The 20,275-nt window shown below is 38.5% G+C and overlaps 1 long non-coding RNA gene across 1 annotated transcript in view; it reads left to right on the top strand.

The window, feature by feature from the left end:
- The first annotated feature begins 425 nt into the window (after window positions 1–425).
- LOC139593409 (uncharacterized) overlaps window positions 426–20,275 on the top strand; it is a 207,518-nt gene continuing 187,668 nt past the window's right edge. Inside the window, exon 1 of the long non-coding RNA XR_011680288.1 lies at window positions 426–508. This is a non-coding gene — a long non-coding RNA (uncharacterized lncRNA). The remainder of the gene's footprint in view (window positions 509–20,275) is intronic.

Here is a 20,275-nt window from a genome sequence, read left to right as displayed (position 1 = left end):
TAAATGGCTTGTGCTGCTGTTATAGTTAACTTTTCTTTCAGATTTCTGAATTTCATACTGTTTATAAAGTAGGCACAGCCTCTGTAAGGCTAGACAGACAAGAATAGTGCACATCTACGACTGAAATAGGGCAGCTGTAAAGAATTCTGATGTTACATGGCTCTTGTGTTTACTTTTATTCCTTTTATTTTGAAATGGAGTGGAAAATGCTGAATGCTCCCTTTTGTGGGGTATTAGACATAGACATGATTAACATAAACTTGAGCATTGAAACTCCTTGCAGTTATCTCTTCACATATACCAAGTAAAAAATAACCAAAGTGCAGATGCTCTTTTGTTTACCTCCTACAATAAAGACTCAAAAATAGGATTGAATTGCAGTTATCTTCAATGACACATGTGAGAAAAGGTATTTGTTTTGAGCTAGACACTGAAAAGACTGGTTTTAGAAGAGTGGCAATTGTGACAATTGTAAATTGCAGAGACAATGGCTTCATCCTCTTCACAGGTAACGATGATTTATTCTCCTTTATTAAGAAATTAGATGGTTGCTGAGCTGCTCCTGGCTCTTGCAAAGGAATTACTTGTTAATGGTCAGAGAGATTGCACTGCCAGGCAAATGAGCAGGGTGAAACATTGCATGACAGCTCCCAAGATCTGAGCTCATGCCTAGCGTGTCTGTTGGTAAATGATGCAGTTTTTCACCTTTCTCTCACTGTTCAAGAGGTGTGGAATTTGGATTACTCATTATTATATGATGGTTTAAATAATTTTCATCACAGTTTCTAATTCCCACACTGCCTTGTCCCAGTGCTTTCCAGAATCATTTGTAGGGAGCTCTACATCTACTGCAGCTTCATCTACTTTATTCTTATTAAAAATATCAGTAAAACTCAAGTTGTCTTCATGTCTCTTCTGGGGGACAGTCAGATCTGGAGAGGTTGCAGTAGAGGTAGTGATGATCAGCTCTGGAGGTGTGTTAGGGTGGTGACAATTGGTGTGTGCTCCTGGAGCTCTCAGCCTGTGATGGGTCACCTCGGACAGTGAGGAGTGTTGGAGTGATGAGTGTTCCATCTCAGAGCAAAGCTGGAGGTGTGTGCTGGGCAGGGAAGGGGACTCTGAAACCTCCCCTGGATGTTAACTTTTGCTTCACAACCTGAAAGCCGTGATTTGTTCAGGGTGAGGTTTTTTTGGCCGATGGAGCACATGCTGTGAGGGAGGTCTCCATGCTGTAGCCTGGTTTTACACCACCCTTTTCACCAGTAGAGCTGAAAGCTTCATTTGTGTGAGCCCCACAATACAGTGCAGGAGTGCAGCACCTTGTAGTAACTTCTGAGATGTTAGCACCTATAACCCTTCATCCTTGGGGGCTGAATTATTACAGTGAACTTCAGATTTCAGGTGTGCTTTACCCTAAAATGCAAGATATAGTTATTTCAAAACAGGGCTTTGAGGCTTCAGGCAGAACTTCTAGTTCACTTAGGAAGGACTCAAGTATCTATGGAATAAATTCTAAAACCTCCAAGAACATAATTGAGTTATCAGGGAAATCTGGTAGTAAACACTACAGTTCTTTCTAGTAACGTTTTTTAGTAATGTAATTTTTTATCTCCTTTGTATATGAAAAGAATTGTTCGGGATAGTAGCTATATATATATAAGAAGGTAGGGGAGGAGACAAAAAATTAATTCCAGCTTTTCTTCTGTTTACCCCAGTAAATGTGGGGACTCAGTTTTGTTAATTCTTTATACTGCAGTATAATGAAAACTATTTAGCCTTTTTCTCTGATTTCTATAAGACTGTGAATCTATGGTGACAGTGTCAATTTAACAAAAATTGTTTTACTTGAACATAACCTTTTTCTTAGAATAGCTTTTGTAGGTTACCTGTTACGTACCTATTTATCTAATATAGTTATAATTTTGTGTATGTAGCTTACTTAGTATATGACAAATCAACAGATTTTCCAATGTGTTCTGACAAGGAAAGCACTCAGTATTGAAGAATTTTCTAAGAGGAGCATTTGCTGTTGGACAGTGACAAGCAAAAACCTGAAAATCACTGTTTGGACTTTATCCCTTACTGAGAGTATAATCTTTGGAACATACTGTCAAAAGTAATTAGTGGTTTTTCTAGTTTTGGTGTGTCTTCACAAGAAGTACTGGCATCTTGAGGAAGATAATCTTGATAAATGTAACTTACTGGAGGGAGGAGTAGCTAAGTAAAAGTGCAGTGGTGGGTAACACACAGGAAATCAGATTACATAATGAAATTATCCCATTTCTATGCCCTAAATTTCTGCAGCTCTGAGGCCAAACACTTTTGGCTCAGAAGAAAAAAAAATCATGTTCAAACATGTTTCTCTAAGCCTCTGCCATAATTTTTTCTAATCTATTTCTTTTGTCTTTAGTATTTAAATGCTTGACTTCATACTGCAGTGTTGGTATTTGTGTTTTGGTGGAGTGCAGGTGGCAAATTGCTAAGACACATAGAAACGCATGAGGGTTCCACGCATTCTCCTGCATGGAATCATTTAGGTTGCAAAAGACTGAGCTCAATCATTAACCTATAAGTTCCATCACTAAACTAGATCTCTTAAATACCGTAAATACACGTCTTTTAAACACCTTGGCCCATGAAAAAGCATTCTTAAGGGCTTAGGAGAGTCAGAAAGCATATTACTGTCTGCCGAGCTTTGCCTTGTATTTCAAAGGTCGTTTGGTCTCCTTTCACGTTACAAGTTTGCCCTTTTGCAATCAGAGTTAATTGTTGCACATAGTGGTGTATCTTTATCTTTTACATATGTTCTCATAATACTAAGTTAGTAATTCTGTGGAAATACTATGCAAAATCAGCTGTATGTCCCTTTGGAGTGCTGAAACAATTAAGTAGGTAGGATTAACCATGAAACCATCTTCTTTTTTGACACCATGTTTGTTTGACTCTATACTTGCTTTGTTTCTGTTCAAGTGAAATATCCGGGAGCTGTTTCAGGGCAACTTGTCATTCTTTCTATTGTTTAGTACCTGGCTTTGTGTTTCTTTTAGATTTTAGTGTATCATCCTAGTTCTTTCCTCCCCCTCTGCAGTCTTTCACAAATAATTGAAGCAAACGTGATAGGGTTTTGGCGGACCATCTGTTATGTTTGGTATCCATACCCAACAAAGACAGAGTGGTCTCATGATAAACAAGTAGACAGATTAAGGACTTCATGTTCTTAAACCTTGGAAAAAACAGCTTTTTCCTTTCTTTCCATTCCAAACGTGTTGGCTGGATAACACAATCACTTTTAACATTTCAGTAGTCGTGACAATTATGTCAGAAGTTCTGAGTAAATAAAATGTGTGATGATCAAAATCCCACAACCTCATGATATTAGATACTCATAGTTCAAGTCTTTGTGATTTAGTGACTTTGGTGGCTGAAGCGAAGCACGAGAGTTTTCACAGTAAACAACTCTTCTGCAATCAGCTTTATAGTTTTAGAAATGTTACCAGTTACATGCAAGAGCGGGTGTACTGTCCAATTACTGTCTGAAAAAATATTTTGTTATTAATGCAAGTGATTCTCCTGGGGGTTTTGCATTTCAGTCTTTTGTTATTGCTAAAGAAAGCTTTTAACACTCTAAACAAATACTGCTAAGTCTTCACTTAGTGTTAAAAAAAAAGTTTTCATTTGTCAAAAAGAAAACTTTGTGTACTTTGAAATTGCTGTGGCAAGTTTTTGGGTTTATTTTGAAAGGTTGAGTTTGCATTATTAACCTCATCTTTCTCCTCAAAATCATTACATCACCTACAGGGCAGTTGATCCCATGTCTGATGGGATGATTGCTCAGGTAAGGAAATATTAGATGCATTTCCACAGCATTTGTGGCCAAGCCAGAAATGCAGTTTTAATCCACGTTTCCCTACTTGCACTGGAAATCGGGCGCAGGGCAGGTTGTGCAGCTTTATCTCACCAGGGAGGTGGAAGATAGATTTGAAATTTTAAGTCATTTTTGTACTTTTCATCCTGAGTTTGTTTGTGCTTAACAACTTCATTTTACAGTCTGTAGATAAACGTGACATTCTCTGTAAGTCACTGCCAGAGCCCAGGGGTGACAAATGGGAAAATCCCCATGGGTTTGCACTCTAAATCTTCCAGCTCCCAGTTCTGATTACTCTGCTGCTTCTGAATGCATTTCATGTATCAAGGGAAGGGAAGTGGATGCCTGGAACTGGTGAAAATTACTGAATGTGTTGCATGTTGTATAAAACATATGTTTGATATTATGGCATAAAACACAGATTTGGCAGCCAGCCGCAGATTAGCAAAGCTTAAAAACTTTCATTTGTTAATTAAATATAAAGATCCCATGGTATTTACAATACCCTTTGTAAAAAGATGGGTTGTTAGGAATGTCACTGTAATTTAGCTATTGGAAGAGAAAGCTTTTGAGTGTGACCTGCTGAGCATGTTATCCCCTTTCACCTTACATTTGTGTTGGTGACAATGTAGTATCTACTTCTCTCCTTGTAAAATGAGCTCTATTCCCAAGGTCTGCTCTCCTTGCCATATTCTTAGTGCACACTGTTTTCTGTTCACTTGCCATGAATATTTCGCAAAGGTATTTGGAATGTGCTCATCATTGAGACCATGTGTGGCTTATACTTGGAATTTCTGATTTTTCACATGCACTCCATCTCATTTCTCCAATATTACTGCAACCCTGCCATAGATTCCCTTTGGTAAGAGCATCAGTTGTAGATGAGTTACTCTGTTGGTTTGAATAAGTCTCTAAACACCATATGAGCACTTCTTTTGCTAATCCAAGTTCTCTTAACTTTTTATATGCCCTTGGTAATTGGTCACTTCATAGCTTTTGGTAGGATCCTCAGTTTCTGTCACTTGGCATTTCCATACTTCAAAGCAATTCCTCAACTGATCCATCCATCCACCCAAACCACAATGACTCATTTCAGCACCTCCGATGATCTGCAAATGCAGAACAGACACTTTATAGGGTTGAAGCTTCTCTTGGTCTCTCTGAAAAATCTTTGGGGAGCCTTTTATTGGCTCAGCTGAGTGCTGAGTTATACATTGGTCTGGGACATGTCTTGTCCCAGTGTAGGCTGAGTTTGTCACTGAAGCAACATGTTGTTTTCTGATCCTTGTCATTGCTAAGTACCATAACAGCTCAAGTCTAAATAATTTAACAACAACAGAGCAGGTGTCATAAGGCTTGCTGCATTTTTTCAAGTCCATTTCTAGAACTGACGTGTCACCTTAAAAACATGGTGGGTTTTTCTTTCCCTTAAAACAGTGTTATATCTAAGCTGTACCCTGAGCTTGCCAATCTAATATGCTTCTCTTGTTTTTTCAGGGAATAGGTCAAACCAACACCTGCAGGAAAGTCTCTATAGATTTGTCAGAAAGTATTCAGCAATCAGTTTCACTTTGCAGTTGATTTCTTGTATTGATTGTATTATTTCAGTGTACCATGAATCTACCACTTTGTGCTCCTTTTCAGGGGACTCTCTTATTCTTAGCAGCTCCTTTTATTTTTCCCATGTCTCGTGAACTACAGTATTTCTACAACTTTTGAACACCTGCAAAATCATGCCCAGAGTTATACTGAGAAGGAAGAAGAATTTTTCTTTTGCTACTCAACAGTAAGTCAAAGGGCATTGAAGGGAAGGCTCAGACAGCATCAAAACTCACATGCAACTTATAAATTGGCTTTTGATTTTCAGGTGTGTGAAAAGGCACATTTTTTCCCCCTTTTAGTTTTGGATTATACAGACTCTTATTTTGTAGCATCTGTGATCACGGCAAGTTTTTACAGGAATTTATCTCTAATGGAGACCTGGAGAATTCTTTTCTTCCTTAGTCAAAGTTAATTAGGTTATGGCTAAAGTTGTTTGCTATTGTATGAAATGTGCCTATCATAATCTCCAGACACATGTACATAAATTAATACATAAAATTGACCTCGTTGCAAATAAAGACAACTTGCCAACCTTCCCTTTGCTTCTGCAGCCCTCCCTCAGGCAAAAGCCTGAATAAATAGATAAACCCTGCAGCATGCCCTCAAGGCTTGTAAATGTGGACTCTGCCAGCCTGATGGGGTGAGGGAGTTTGAGAGAACCTTGCCACTGGGCTCTGTGTTTAGGGCTCTTGGTGAGGCAGATCAGCCCACCTTGACTTTAGGAATAGGACAGAGAATGAGTTAATGCTTCAGGGATTCATAACTCCAGGAAGCCCCTTGAAAAAGTTGATGTTTTACACCATTAAAATGTGATGCTTCTGTAGGATTTGTAAATTTTTTTTTTTTTTTTTTTTTTTTTTTTTTTTTTTTTTTTTTTTTTTTTTTTTTTTGCTGCTAATGGTGTGGCTGTCAGAGTACCCAGCTTTTTTCAAACTTTTTTTCCACCTGAAATAGCAACTTATCACTTTGGGGGGAAAAAAGTCATCAGGCCCAAATATAGAGAGGTGATGACTACTTTGCAGAATCAACATAATTTTAAGCTTCAAGCCTGTGTGTGGCATTTATGACTGAGTTATTAGCATAAAAAGGAAACCAAACAAAACCCTTATAGTTAGTTCCCCTGGTAGGCTAGAGTACAGTGCTAAAGTAGCAAAAGGAAATGGAGCTCTTAATAGTTGTAACATGAATAAACAGGCAAGTTTTTTATTTTGGCTTGGTATCTTCTTAGAGAAAAAGTAAAAAAAATAGAGCTCAACTCTTGGAATTAATCATAGTAGCAAAAAAAAAAAAAATCACTATTCTATGCTTACCATAAATGCTTGTGGTCCACATTTTCAGTTTTAATTAGATTTTTTTCATGCTGTTGGCTTGGTATCTAGCAGAAGGCGAGGCAGGAATGTGATATGGGGGACCCTTACTGCACTGATTAAAAACTCAATTAAAATTTTTATTTGAATAAAATATCATATGGCAATATTATGGTACTTATGCTGAATGAGGAAATGAAAATTTAGTAATCACTTATTAGTGTAAATAAGTGCTTAATGAAGGGAGGGAGCAGCAACTAAAGTAAGGTGGAAGGAAAGCAGTCCTGGATTATTTGAAACATGACCTGTTGGACATATCTGCTCTGTGGTAAATAGATTCTTGTGCTTTTGAGACTAGTGGGATGTCCTGTGACAGTTGCCAGAGAAAGCTTGTTAACTGAGCACAATTCTAATGATTTATCCCAGTTATTCTAACAGTTAATACCACTTAGTATCTCTCAAATACATATACAAATATTTATTGCAATGCAGTCTGCTGATGGGGAAAAAAATTGAAATAAGTAGAATAATAACGAGACCTTAAAGGAAATTGAAATCAGGGAGTGCTTTGCATTGAAAGTGATAAGAGATTTACTGATTTCACTTATCTAGGGACAAGCTCTTTGTGGATGGTTTCTGTGCCGTTTGAGCTATTTTTGTGCATAGTGTCTTAAAGGAAATTGGATTTCACTTGATTATTTGGGACCAAATATTTGGTACAAAAGCATAAAAAATTGAGACCTTCAATGATTTCTTGAAATGGTTGACTGTGACCAAGTTGGACTGTGCAGTATTTGGAGCATATGTTTAAGACCAATATTTTTTCCTAGTCTAATACTATTAGAAAACAACTCAATTGTTTAATAAGCAGTTTCCCTTGTGCACCTTGCAGAAAGAGCAGCACTTTGAGAGCACGAGAACGTAACCACAGTAAGACAAGTGCTCCTGGGTTTTGAGAAGCAGCGCTCCTAAGGGGCATGCACAAAAAGCCATTTCTTCCAAAGGCCTAGGAGGAAAACAAGAGTTGAGTGTCCAGATGTAGAAACCATAACTCAAAGCTGAGCCTCATTTTCCAGATGAGGGAAAGAGTAAATCACTGGTAGTAGAAAGAGATAAGCCTTTAGTGCTTCCAAAGTGCACAATGCACTTTTCTCAATTGGTGTAAAATGTAATGTGAAGTGACATGTAGTACTTATTTGGCACAAAGAAATGGCAAAGTACTGTCTTGGTATTTCCAAGCAAGCTGCAAGCTGGAAGGCAGTTTATCCCTAATTAAGCAATGCAGACTTAGTCTGAAGTGCAAATTATTTTAAGGGCTGGCCATATGACTTCTGTGTGGAAGATGAATTTGGATACACCAAATGAGAGAAATATGCTAGAAACACCAGACAAGTCCTGTCACAGATTTTTGTGCCATCTACTTGTCTTGCTTGTGAGCCACAATTCAATACTGAGGGCTTTCTTCCCTAGACTTTGAGGTTTTTTTAAGTCTTGTTGGGTTTTGTTGGAGAAAATGAAACCTATCTGAGGTGAATTAATTTTGTTGCTGCCTTTAAAGTGTCTCCTGCTTTCTCTGCTGAAAGTGTCTGTAGTGTTTCATTGAAGCATGAGTTGTACACACAGATATGACATAGTTGTGTTTGTGGTATATTTTTATTCATAAATCAACAGAGTAGACTTACAATGCTCTTTACAGTACCAAGGGAATTTTTCATTATGCAAAATAGTTCTGTTTCAAAACATGGGCTGTTTCAAATGACCTTAGAAGCTTGAAATGGATTCCATGCTGCATTTCTTACCTTGTAAGTGAAAAAGCTGTTCATTGTTCTCAAAAATGGATGGCAAGATTTGGTATCATGCTATGAAAAATGATAGTGGTACACCAATTCATATATTAATGCCTTTCGTTCTTCCCTGTCAAATAAGAGAGGAAGATGGCATGAATACATGTCTTCAGGTTCAGTTTCAGAATGTAACCATTTTCAGAACAAATTCTGATTTGCGTTCATAAATAGCGTTGAATATGGTGAGCATATGCAGCTTCTCCAGCACAATATTTTGAAATGTATTCAATCTTTATTCTAATATCCTGAACTCAGTGTTCAGTAATCCAAACCATACAATGCTGGCATGGTTTTGCCCAGCTGCCTGTTTTAGAAGTTTATGTTGATTCTATTTTCTTATTTTTCTTTAGAGAGTTGTTTTAAAAATTTTCCCTGAAAGTCTTTGTTTTCATAGGCTAAAACCTCCCTCTTCATACTATGCCTCAAATATACAGGGTTCATGTTACTTTAGTTGCAATAGTTCGGCAGCATGTTGTCGTGCCCAAAGGTATTGGTAATGAGTGTGAGAAAGCAATAGGTGCAATTTGCTTTGTGCTTGCTGTTACTGAACTACTGCACCAAACTTAATCTCACAAGGCTACAGGGTAATGAGTCAGATGGACTTTTCCAGGTTTTGTAGAATGTTTTACCTACAGCATTCACAAGTGGCTCTGACAGCCAAGGAGAAAATTCATTGAAGCCATTTTAACGTGTACTCTTTCTTCCCGTTGCTGCTCTCTCCTTCCTCCCCACCAAAAAAAAAACCAAAAAAACCAAAACCAAACAAATGAAAAATCCAACAAAAACCCAAAGAAACACAACAGCAAACCAAGACCAAACGCCTCAAACAAAAAAACCAAGCCCCAGCCCAAACCCAGAAACCATCACAGCCCAAGAACCCTTGCCCCAGTTATGTGGGGAGGCGTCCTTAAGGTTTTGTTGTCTGCGAACTGAAGTGGCGATAAACAGACTGGAAGGAAGGAGAACAAACAAAGAGTTCATCTTCACAGGGAGAATGCGTCTGTGAGTCAGTAATTTAGTTTATAGTGTGGAAGAAAGAAGTGACTGAACAGTAATTAGTTTACTGTATTGTTTGTAATAATGTTATATGATTAACAGAGCATAAATGGAAGAAGATGAGTGAGGGATTTTGCATTAGCGCTGTGGATTGCCTCAGCTTTGATATAAACATGAGAGGATTAGCTCTTTATTAACATGTCTGTTGGCAAAAGATGAAATATTTCTGGTGTTGCTCTGTCTAACTTCCAATTTTACAAATAAAGCAATGAAATACTCTTTTTCCAAGGGTCAAAGTTAGCAAAGGAAGAACAGAAATCTCCTTTTCTGGCCAATGACACCTGGGCCTATGACAAGAGTGGAATCCTGCTGATGGGGTTTTTTAGGTACTGGCCAGGCTACTGCTCAGCCTAGGAGGAACAGGGTGTTTTCCTGGGAGGAGGAGTGCTGAGAGAGTACAGGGAGGGCAAAATTTTTCCAGGGAGAGTAGAGTGCTGTGGCAAAATGCACTAAGATAAGTAGATTTTAAAAAACTTACTGAGAACTAGAACTACAGTGCCCCTTCCCTTCATGAAACTCTAAAATATGTATGTGTTTTAAGCTCTTTGAAGAGGTTTAAAATTTAAATTTAAAACTGAAAACTCAGACTTTGACACTTTTAGTATTTGATTGTATTTCTTATTTTTCTTTAACGAGTCTTGTTTGTTGCTAACATTTTCTGCAGAAATTTGCCTATTGTCAGAAAGCTAAATAAAAAAAGGAATGTCCAACTGTAATGATACTGTATTTTTCATCTCACAGAGCTCAGTGTTACTGAATAGCAAGGAAACTGTTGACCTGAGATGCTCAAGTGGCTTTGTAAGCTTCTAGCTAAAGGGCCGGCTGAGAGGAGAGTCACAAAGTCATTGGGGCTGGAAGGGACCTGCCAACATCCTGCTCAAAGTAGGTCAGCTCTGAGGGTCATCTGAGCTTTGGCCAGATGGGCTTTGAAAGCTGCCCAGGATGGAGGTTGCACAACCTCTTTGGGCCTCCGCTTCTCTGCTTAATTATCTTTGTAGTGACTCTGTTCCCCTTGTACTGTCTGGGTAATTTTTTTCAATTAGTGCCTGCTGTCTCTCATTTTCCTGTTGTGCATCATGGCAGACTTTGCCATCTTGTCAGCCCCTCAGTACTGGATATTACTGGAGAGCTACTGTTAGGTCCCTCACAAAACTTTATTTATTTATATGTGTGTGCATATATATATAATATACATATATTATATGTATTTGTATATTAAAATATATAAAGGTATATAAAATATATATTTATATAAAATACATATAAATGTATATAAAAATATTTATATAATTTATATATATTTCTATATAAATATATATTGGTTTGCTGGATTTAGAAAATATATTTTCTATATAATTATATATATAAAATATATATAAAATATATATTTTATATATAAATATATAATTTTTTTGTTTTCCAAATCCAGCAAGCCAAGTTGCCTCAGTGTCTTTTCAAAGGACTTGTACACTGACTACTTTCACTTTATTACTACCATTAATTTGCTAGTTCTGGAGGGCACACTAATGGCTGCAGTAGGTACAGTCAGTCTGGCTGGAGCAAAGAAGAACAATTGTTTGCCATGAACAACTGGCTGTGCTTCTGTTGACACAGCCCAGGTTTGCTGCACTTCTCTGCATCAAATGCTTCTCAACCCCTCTCTGGTGGTGGGGTTTTATGGTAGAGTGGATGGTACCAGTGCTCTCTTCCTGGTGATATTCTATCTGCAGAAGATGGTGAAGAACAGATGTTCTTTGCCTCCAAGTGAGATCCATTCCTTCCCTGGAAGAGGAGTAGCTCTGGGATTAGTCTGAGTACTTGTGTGAGATTTCCATGATGCCCCACACCTCTTCCCTTTCCAAAGAAGGAGTAAAGAAAAGGAGTCTGTTAACCGTGAGTTTCATACTGGTCACACAGATAACAAATCTCCCAGATTTAGGAAAAATACTGAGTAGCCAACCCTGAATTTTGAGGGGAAACTTCCCTTTAGGGAAGGCAACACCATATTTTGAGGACAGGAGAGAGTAATGGTCTTGAAAGTGTGTAAGTGAATAGTCTTGTGTAAGGAAAGACAACATGCTAGTTATTTATAGTTCTAACAATAATTTGGTGGTTGTGCCTCTTCCATGCATTTCAACTGTGTGATAAGTAAGAGTTCTATTGCACCAGATGGTCTAAAGTACGTGGTACATGGTGTTAGAGGGGAAAGTCAATGCATGTACTTGCTTTTAACCTCTGACACAGGAGGTGTTGTCCCCTGGAAGGCACCAGGAAGCACCTCTCTCTCCTTCAGTGCTGTGGGAATGGTGAGTCAGCCTACTCTGCAGGGCTTGTTTGTCCTCACCCTCTTCTGGGACTTCTCAACTGGAACTTAGTTCTACAAGGTCTTTTTAGAGTCTTTAAAGCAACTTTGTGGATGGCTGCTGCCAGAGGCACTGCAGAGCTCAGTAAGATGGGTTACATTGCTGAAATCTCCTCTGTTACTACATGGGATACGACTAGTGCAGTACCCCTGCAAACACACAGAACACAGCTCACTTACTGCAGCAATGAACTGTGCTCTCATGCAGGCTGAAGAACATGTCTTCAGAGTTCTTTCACATACTGTTTGTATGGGCTTTCAAGGGTCAAGGGTAGTTTTAGCTGAATGAAAGCATTATGGCATTACACAAAAAAGTCCTTAGTCATTTAAAAGTTCATATCATGGATGATATGAACACCATTAATGGCCAAGATGTAAATATTTGTTCAGGCCCAGATCTCTTGACTTTGCAATGTTCTCACTAAAACTTCTTTTTTCTGTTAGCCATTTTTTTCCTTTAAAACTGAAGAGGTCTTTTGCTGAGCTGTCAAAGCTGTACCATTTTTTTGTTGTCTGTCAAGTGACATTTTTTTTCTGTCTTCTTTGTGTAGAAGGAAGTCCCTGCAGTGATATGTAAAAGATAGCAAAACTTTGGCCTCATATCTTTTTTATTCACTTCATAGTCTTGAAATAAATGAAGATGGAGGTGAAAACCACCAATATCCCTAGTTTAGAGAATATCCTACCTGCCATGGACAGCTAAGATGGCCTAGTGATTGCTCAACTTGCTCAGTCTAAATGTGACTCTTGGCTTAAAATACACTTTGTCCTTGGAGTCCTTTATGAACTTACTCCATGTTTTGCACTCACCTGACTGAATTTCATGAATTGTGAAACAAGACAACTCCCAGATGTTTCAGAGGGAGCTGAAGCATAAATGCTTCTTGTGAAGTTGGTGTAGATTGAGCAGGGAATGAGAACCCAAACTCCAGTGCCATAGTAGTTTAGAGGGAAAAGAAAAACCTCCCATCGGTTTAACACTTCAGATGCAGGTAATTTTAAATAGATTTTGCAGGGATGTAAGGGCTAACTCACTTCTGAAGTAAAACACATGAAGTGGAATAAACAGGATCTGTTGGATGAGGTGGAGATATGTTAATATCTGTTGTGTATGTCCTAATAAGAATGAGGTTTTTTTTCCCATTGGCTACACAGATGTTTATACTCCATGTAATTGCGTGTTATTGTCTTCTTGAGGGCTTCATAAATGCCAGATACTCTTGAAGAAGGAGAAAAAGCTGCAGAAAGTCAATGGGCCTATCCCTCCTGGAGAGGGAAGGTGGTCTCTAGTGAGAAACTTCCTGGGTCTTAGTCTGAGGGAGGTGCATCCTTAGGTAAGAAAGATGTAAATTCTGGCCCTGCCTTGGCATGCCTAACTCCACTGTGTGTGAAAATCCAGTGCTGATGATGCAGCTCTGCCCATAGCTCAAGGCATTGTGTCCCTTAAATTTGGTGCTCACTGCAGCACTCAGAGGTGCCTGGGGAAGTGCTCAGGCACCTCCCCTCACTGCTGTCCCTTGTTCTCCTTGTCCCTCCCTTGTTCTCCCTTGTGTGTGCTCTGAGCCCTCTCAGCCCCCTGTGCTGCCTCCAGTCACACCTCTTGACCTGCAGCACAAAGCCATGACCAAACTTCAGGCTTGCTTCTTACATACCTTTAATGTAATTGTTTATCTGTGCAGCTCTTGTTTAGAGACAGCAAATCTATTAAATTCCCAAGGAAGTAATGAGGGAGCTTGTGCTTAAAGGTAAAGCTGGGTGGCTATGCACAATTAGCTCAGTGCAATACTTGTCTTGTAAGATTCTGAGTAATGATGAGTCCAATTTGAAGGACTCATTTGCTACCAAATGCCTTCAGAGACAGAACTATGAGAAAATGTACGTCCCTCTGTGCCTGTTTAATGATTATTGAACCCAAACTCACTACCTCTGTTTTGAGAAAAAAACCTCCTGGTTTTAACTGCAAGATTTCTGCCTCTCCAAATCCAAGATGATGGACTATTGAATTGTAACAGGAACACTGTTCCAAGTCCTGAGCAGAAATATTTTCATGGGTCTTTTATGCTTGAATGAACGATTCAATATTTCTCTTTTTCCTAGCTGAACCAACATTTTAAAATTCTAACTGGTTTATTGCCTGAATGTGGCTACAGACCAGGTTCCTGGAAGTCATCTCTCATTCATTTGGACTCTGAGAAGGGCCACCATTGGCATGTGTCGAATAACTACTTTAGGCTTGTTGTATTTTATATATATATATGTGTGCGTGTGTGTGTCTCTTAGTAAAATCACCTTTGGAATTTTAATAAGGATATTTTTGGTTTTCTTTACATTTGTGGCACTATATAACTGAGAGGAGAAACAAAAATAAAAGCTTTGTATAAAGTTCTTGATTATATCTCTGTGAGGTGTCTATGCAGAAAAATTTATATGACAAACCAGAACAAATTTTAATGTTTTTTTCTAATGAAATAGTGTTGAAAAAAGTCTACAAAATCAAATATAAAGAGCTTATCAGTCCTGTGTCTGTTGCAAACTCTTCCTTGCTTTTCAAACAATGCACCTCCTTATAGCTATAATTAAATTTTAGTGCAAACTGTTATAGGTAAAGGCTCATTGTCATTGCTAGTGATTTATGGTGTCCAACCCTTAATGACTTTTTTATAGGTACAGTATGGCTTATTTACTGTTGCCATGATCCCTTGTGATGGATCTTTACAGATGTTTAAAATAACTTATGCCCTCAATTATAAGAATGTTACCAGTTCACATTTTTCCTTTGCTATACATCATAAGCTTTGAAATCAATTGCCAGTTTAGTTACAGTTCTAGAGAAAAGTATTTGGGAATTAGCTTGTGATGATATAACATGAAAAGAAAAGCTTTTATTTGATCAGGTAAAAATGCTAGAGAGCTCTGGTTGTGTATCTTAAAAATATGCATTGTTAGAGGTATGCTTTCAGGAGAAAGTGTTCTAATGTAGTGTAATATTAGGGACAAATGCAATTGTGTTTTGTAAGCCTTTCAAATTTTGTGGGTGAAATTGTCATTGTTATAAAACCACTCAGCAGGGAACAATTTCAGGCAGCAGGTATCTCCACTGCAGATGTATGAGTTATCTCTCTTCCTGTGTACCTTCAAACCAAATGTGAGTGTGCTGGTTTCAGCTCCTTCCTTTGTTTTTCTGTGCAAGGAAGGCAGTGCTGGCTAGGGGCTGGGAGCCTGGGGTGTCCCTCCCTGGATGCTGAGGAGGCAGGGACTGCAGAGATGCCTGCCCTGAAGCTCAGAGGCAGGCTAGGCTGTCTGTAAAAATGCTGTCATATCTGCTCTTGATGGGTCCCATCTTGAGCCAACCAGAGCAAGGAGGGGCAGTTACCTGAATCACTTACCAGGAGATGTCTGGGGCTAAAATTTGGCATTTGTCTGTCTTTCATACTTTAGTGACATGCAGAAACACATTTGGCTTCAGCTTTCAGCTGCTGCCCTGGTCCAAACTAGAGCAGTCTGGAGGTTGTTTTAGTTTGATCTACAATCAGAGTATTTCTTCTCACTCCTTCAGAAGTGTTGGCAAATAGAAAACTGTAATGTTAATAAAAATGCGTGTGTCTAGTAGACAATGGAAAAGGAGCAGGGAATGGCGATGTCCTCACGCTATTTTCAACTTCAGTGTCTGTTATAAAAGTGAGATGCATTGGGCACGTGTCTGTAGAAAAGGTGTAAGGAAATGTAAGGAAGATATATTCACCCACATATTTCTATCCTAATGTTAAAAGATGAGGAAATAGAATAATGTGAGGGAAATAGTACAGAATAGCTGTTGCATGGCTGTATAAATGCAAGCAGTCCTTCCTTTGTCTCCTTTTCCTTGTCCATTTTGATATTGGACTATCTGTAGCCCTGTAGGTTCACAGCCAGTCAGTCCTCTGTCTGTAGTGTTGATTGGGTTTTGCTAATTGGTACAAACCATCATAGTTTAGAGGTGTTTCCTGTTTTGTCCTTGTGGTGGGACCAGCACCATATCATCTGATTCAGCTTTCTGTGCTCATGCAGCAGATATCAATCTGGAGCATTTTACTTGTGTCATGGGACAGAATTTTGCAGAGTGGTTAGAATGGAGACATCTTCTCTTGCTTTTTCCCTGTCTCCTGTTTTGAGGGGGGGGAAAAAAAAGGCAAAAAAAGACTTGTTGAGTGATAGTCCACACATTTGGTAGCAAAGTTGGCACATCTCTGATTTGAAGCAAGTCCTGGTTCATGGCTCTGGATTGTCTGTTCTTTGGGTGCAATTTGAAAACCCATGTAGCTTTATGTTTCACACATGGCTTTGTCAGTAAGCAGGTGGCTTCACTTACAGCTTTGTTTGTGGATATGCAATCAGGCCCGAAGGAATGTGGGAAAGCCACAAGAGAAGATTTCTTGTCATCTGTCAAGGCTTGTCAAAGTAAAATTAGCAAGTGGAGAGAAATATGGAATTATATATTTAGCTAAAAGAATGAAATGCAAAAAAAAAAAATGTATTGATATATATAGGAGCACAAATATATAGATGCATGTATTTCTGCAAAGCACTGAGGGAAGGAAGATGTGAAGTGAAGCTTGTAACTGGCTCACAAAGCCATCAGCTAACAGGGAGGACTTTGAGGGCTGACTTTTTTCAAGATTGACTAGTGCCAAGTGATCTTTGTCCTTGAGAATATATCTATATGTTGTCTTCATGGATTCAGAATGAAAGAAAAGCTGTTTGTTTAAAATCACACAAACCGTGATAATAAAGCCTTCAGTGATGCCAGTATTGAAGTGGGAGGTTCTCTACAGGCTTCTGTCAGGGCAAATCCATTAAAATCAGGGTAGAATAAGGCAAGCAGTCTAGGTTATCACTGCTACCTTTTTATATTTAGGAGGTATGATACTCATGGGAATCTAAATTAGGAAGAATAGTAAAGAGAAAAGGAAAAATATGTAAGAAAAGGACACTACCAGGAGTACTGAGGTGTTCTTGAGCTGAATACAAGATAATGTCTTAAATGATTACAGAGATAAGGAAGCAGAATGGGACTTCGATATCCTTGCAGGTTTTTTAACTAAAAATTAATTTTCATGGAATGACGTAATGTGCCCAGATAAAACATGGAAGGTTAGCATATAACCCTGACCCAGACAATGTGTCACTTTTGCTACCCTCTGGAATTGCTGTCATGCTGTAGAGAATTGAGTGAACACTGCCAACTATTGGTAGATAAGTTGAGAGCGTTGCTCCCACAACATGTGTATTAACATACCATATGCCAGCAGCTAACGTGTTAAAGCTTAGAAAATTGCCATGTAGAGCATGAGAGAAAATAGAGTAAGAGGTGTTACCTACTGCATTATTGCTTAAGCTACATAAATCTTACAAGTCAATATTTTATTCAGTGTAATTCCACTTGATGCAATTAAAAGTAACAGGAGGAAGAAAATATTTCTATACATAGGAAGCTTCTGGTTAAGGCTGGTGGCATAGGACACCTGTACTGCAGTTTGGAAATGACAGTGCACTTTAAATGGAATAGCTGCAGGAACAGATGCTCACACATTAAGCTCTCAGCATTACACACAGCTGAAGTTTACTTTCAGGCTTGGGAAGTTTATTTTCAGGCCTGTAGGGAATCTCAATGGGCTGTGTGACAAGTGGTCACCTTGCAGGAAGCAGGATAAATTTACATTTTACTTCTATTAATTCCAGGAGACTTCTTTTTTTTTTTTCCTTTGCTTTTTCCCTTTTGAATGTGAAATGGAAGCTCATGTAATGGTTGTAGAGGATACCAGGTTGACAGCTCTGAAAACAAAACACTTCTGTTTATCAAGTGTCTTAATGTTCCTCACTTGAAAAGTGGAGAAGATCCCATCTGTGGGAATGGATTTTCCTCCACAGGTTTTTTTCTTCTCTGATTTCTGTTTATGCCTAACCAGGAATGCACTATTGATCTGCCTTTCTGTTCTGTTTTGCTATTGGAATTAGAAAATAGTCATATGAACTGATCTCATGGATGCTTCTGTGCATGTAGATGATATTCAGCTGGTTTAGTTTTCAGCCACTGTTTTCAGGCACAGTGTTAGTTCAAATTTTGTGATCTGGTCTTTGAATTGTTCTAGATGAATCTGATGGATTTCACAGTGATTTAGGACTGACATATGCAGCTTTGTTGGTAGCTATGGAAATCATAACTTTTCTCAAATAGCCAGGGCACAAAAAGAGGTCATTGACTTCCACAGTAAGTGAGAAGTGTTTGATTAGAGAGCTAAACATTTTCCTTATTCGAAGTGTTTGGAAACAAGGAGATACAGCAGTACCAAGTATGAGAATTAACCAATACAAAATATCTTGAATTACAGATATATGAAGAGAAGATCATTAGTGGAGTAAACTTCTAAGTGAACATGGGCTGTTAGCAAATGAAAATTTGCTGAAGAAATTAATGACAGTCCTGTAATGATGAATCCTATTGTACTCTGAGCACAAAACAATGCTTTCCTCTAAAATCCTGTCATATATAGGTGGAGGGATTGCAGAAGAGTTGCCTCAAGAGCTGTGTGGCTGTGTCAGGATTTTGGCCCATCTGTGTGGCTCCCCAAAGGACACTGTGGATGGCTCAGGTGTCCATGGATTCCGTGTTTATCTCTCAGGACCTTTTCCATTTGCTGCTGTAGGAATGGTGGCTGCCCCTGCAGGTGGTGTGGTTGTCCTCACCCAGATCCCGTGTCCCCTGTTGTCACAGACATGTTTTATGAAAAATCCTTTCCTTAGGATTTCTTCTCCTGAGAAGCTGAGAGGCCTCAAGAATAAAATGTAAGCAATAATTATCTGCTGCTGTGGAATGCAGCAGGTGCATCTGTGTTTGGTCTCATGTGGTTGTTGCTAATTAATGGCCAATCACAGTCCAGCTGTCCAGACTGTCTTGGTCAGTCACAAGCCTTTGTTATAATTCTTTTTCTATTCTTAGCTTCTGATGAAATACTTTCTTCCATTCTTTTAGTATAGTTTTAATATAATACATATAATAAAATAATAAATCAAGCCTTCTGAAACATGAAGTCAACATTCTTGTCTCTTCCCTCATCCTATGACCCCAGCAAACACCAGCACACCCCGTCACAACGGTGTCCTGAACTCCTGCTGGACACTGGAAAACTAAACAGATGTGATGAAACTTATGCTTTACATGTTTCCAGAATGAAGGCTTGGAGAAGATGATCTTGCTGAAATTTTGCTTGTAGCTAAAGCACTCCTGTCTTTCACAATGTGCTTGGTGTGGATTTGCACTGGACAATAAAACTTCTTTCCCTGTTTCACATTGCCAATATGGAGCTGCATGTTTGTGTTACCTGTCTTGGTACCTCTGATTTTGTCTAAAGTTACAGCAATTAATAATGAAAAAGGGAGAGGTTTCAACTACATGTACACTTGTAGCCCAGCAAAAAAGAATATGAAATTCCTGCCCTCAGGAATAAGAATATGAAATAGCAGGGAAAGTTTCAAGCAAAAGAAATATCTTTCACTGAAGAGAAAAAAAAACTTAGAACAAATCACAAATGCAAGAGACTGCTGCTGAAAGTCAAGCTGCCAAAATTTAATTTGAAAATCTGATATAACCTTATATAAGATATCAGATCTTGTATACCTTGGATATCTTATAACATCTTTACAATTTCTGATATTTTTATAATTACAAATATTAGTACCATTGGGATATGACAGAGGAGCTTGAGGCAGAGTTCAGAGACAGGAATGTGAAATAAAACCAGCCACAATTTCTTGACAGTCTTTTCCAGTGAAATGGTGTGCACTGCTTCAAACTACTGCTGTACCAATTAATGTGTTTTGTAAAACATTCTGACATACTCTGAAAATCTGGAAGTCAGGAGAGTTATAGATATCTCATATTAAAACATTTTGCAGATGTTGCTGACAAAATTAAATATTTTTTCCCATTTCTGAAACGTGTTTGTAGATGCTTTAATTAGATCATATTTTTCCCTGAGAATTTCATTTCCTTTAAGGCTTCTGTTCTATGTAGTTAGAGATATTCTGCAGGCCATTAAAATCTAGCAGTTAAGACAGATTATGAGCTTCTATTCTTAGAATGACTAGAGTAAATGTGCTCTTTGCTGTCTTCTCTTCACCTGAATGATGGCAAGTACTTATTTTTGTTCTGGGGTCATTGCTCCTCATTGGTTCCATCACCTCACCCTTGTCATTTATATGG

The sequence above is a fragment of the Agelaius tricolor genome, unplaced genomic scaffold, assembly GCF_023055355.1.
Source record: "Agelaius tricolor isolate 1412-34295 unplaced genomic scaffold, bAgeTri1.0.p SCAF_10, whole genome shotgun sequence".
Classification (NCBI taxonomy): Eukaryota; Metazoa; Chordata; class Aves; order Passeriformes; family Icteridae; genus Agelaius; species Agelaius tricolor.
The sequence above is the reverse complement of the archived record's forward strand: the minus strand, read 5'-3'. Positions and strand labels throughout refer to the sequence as shown.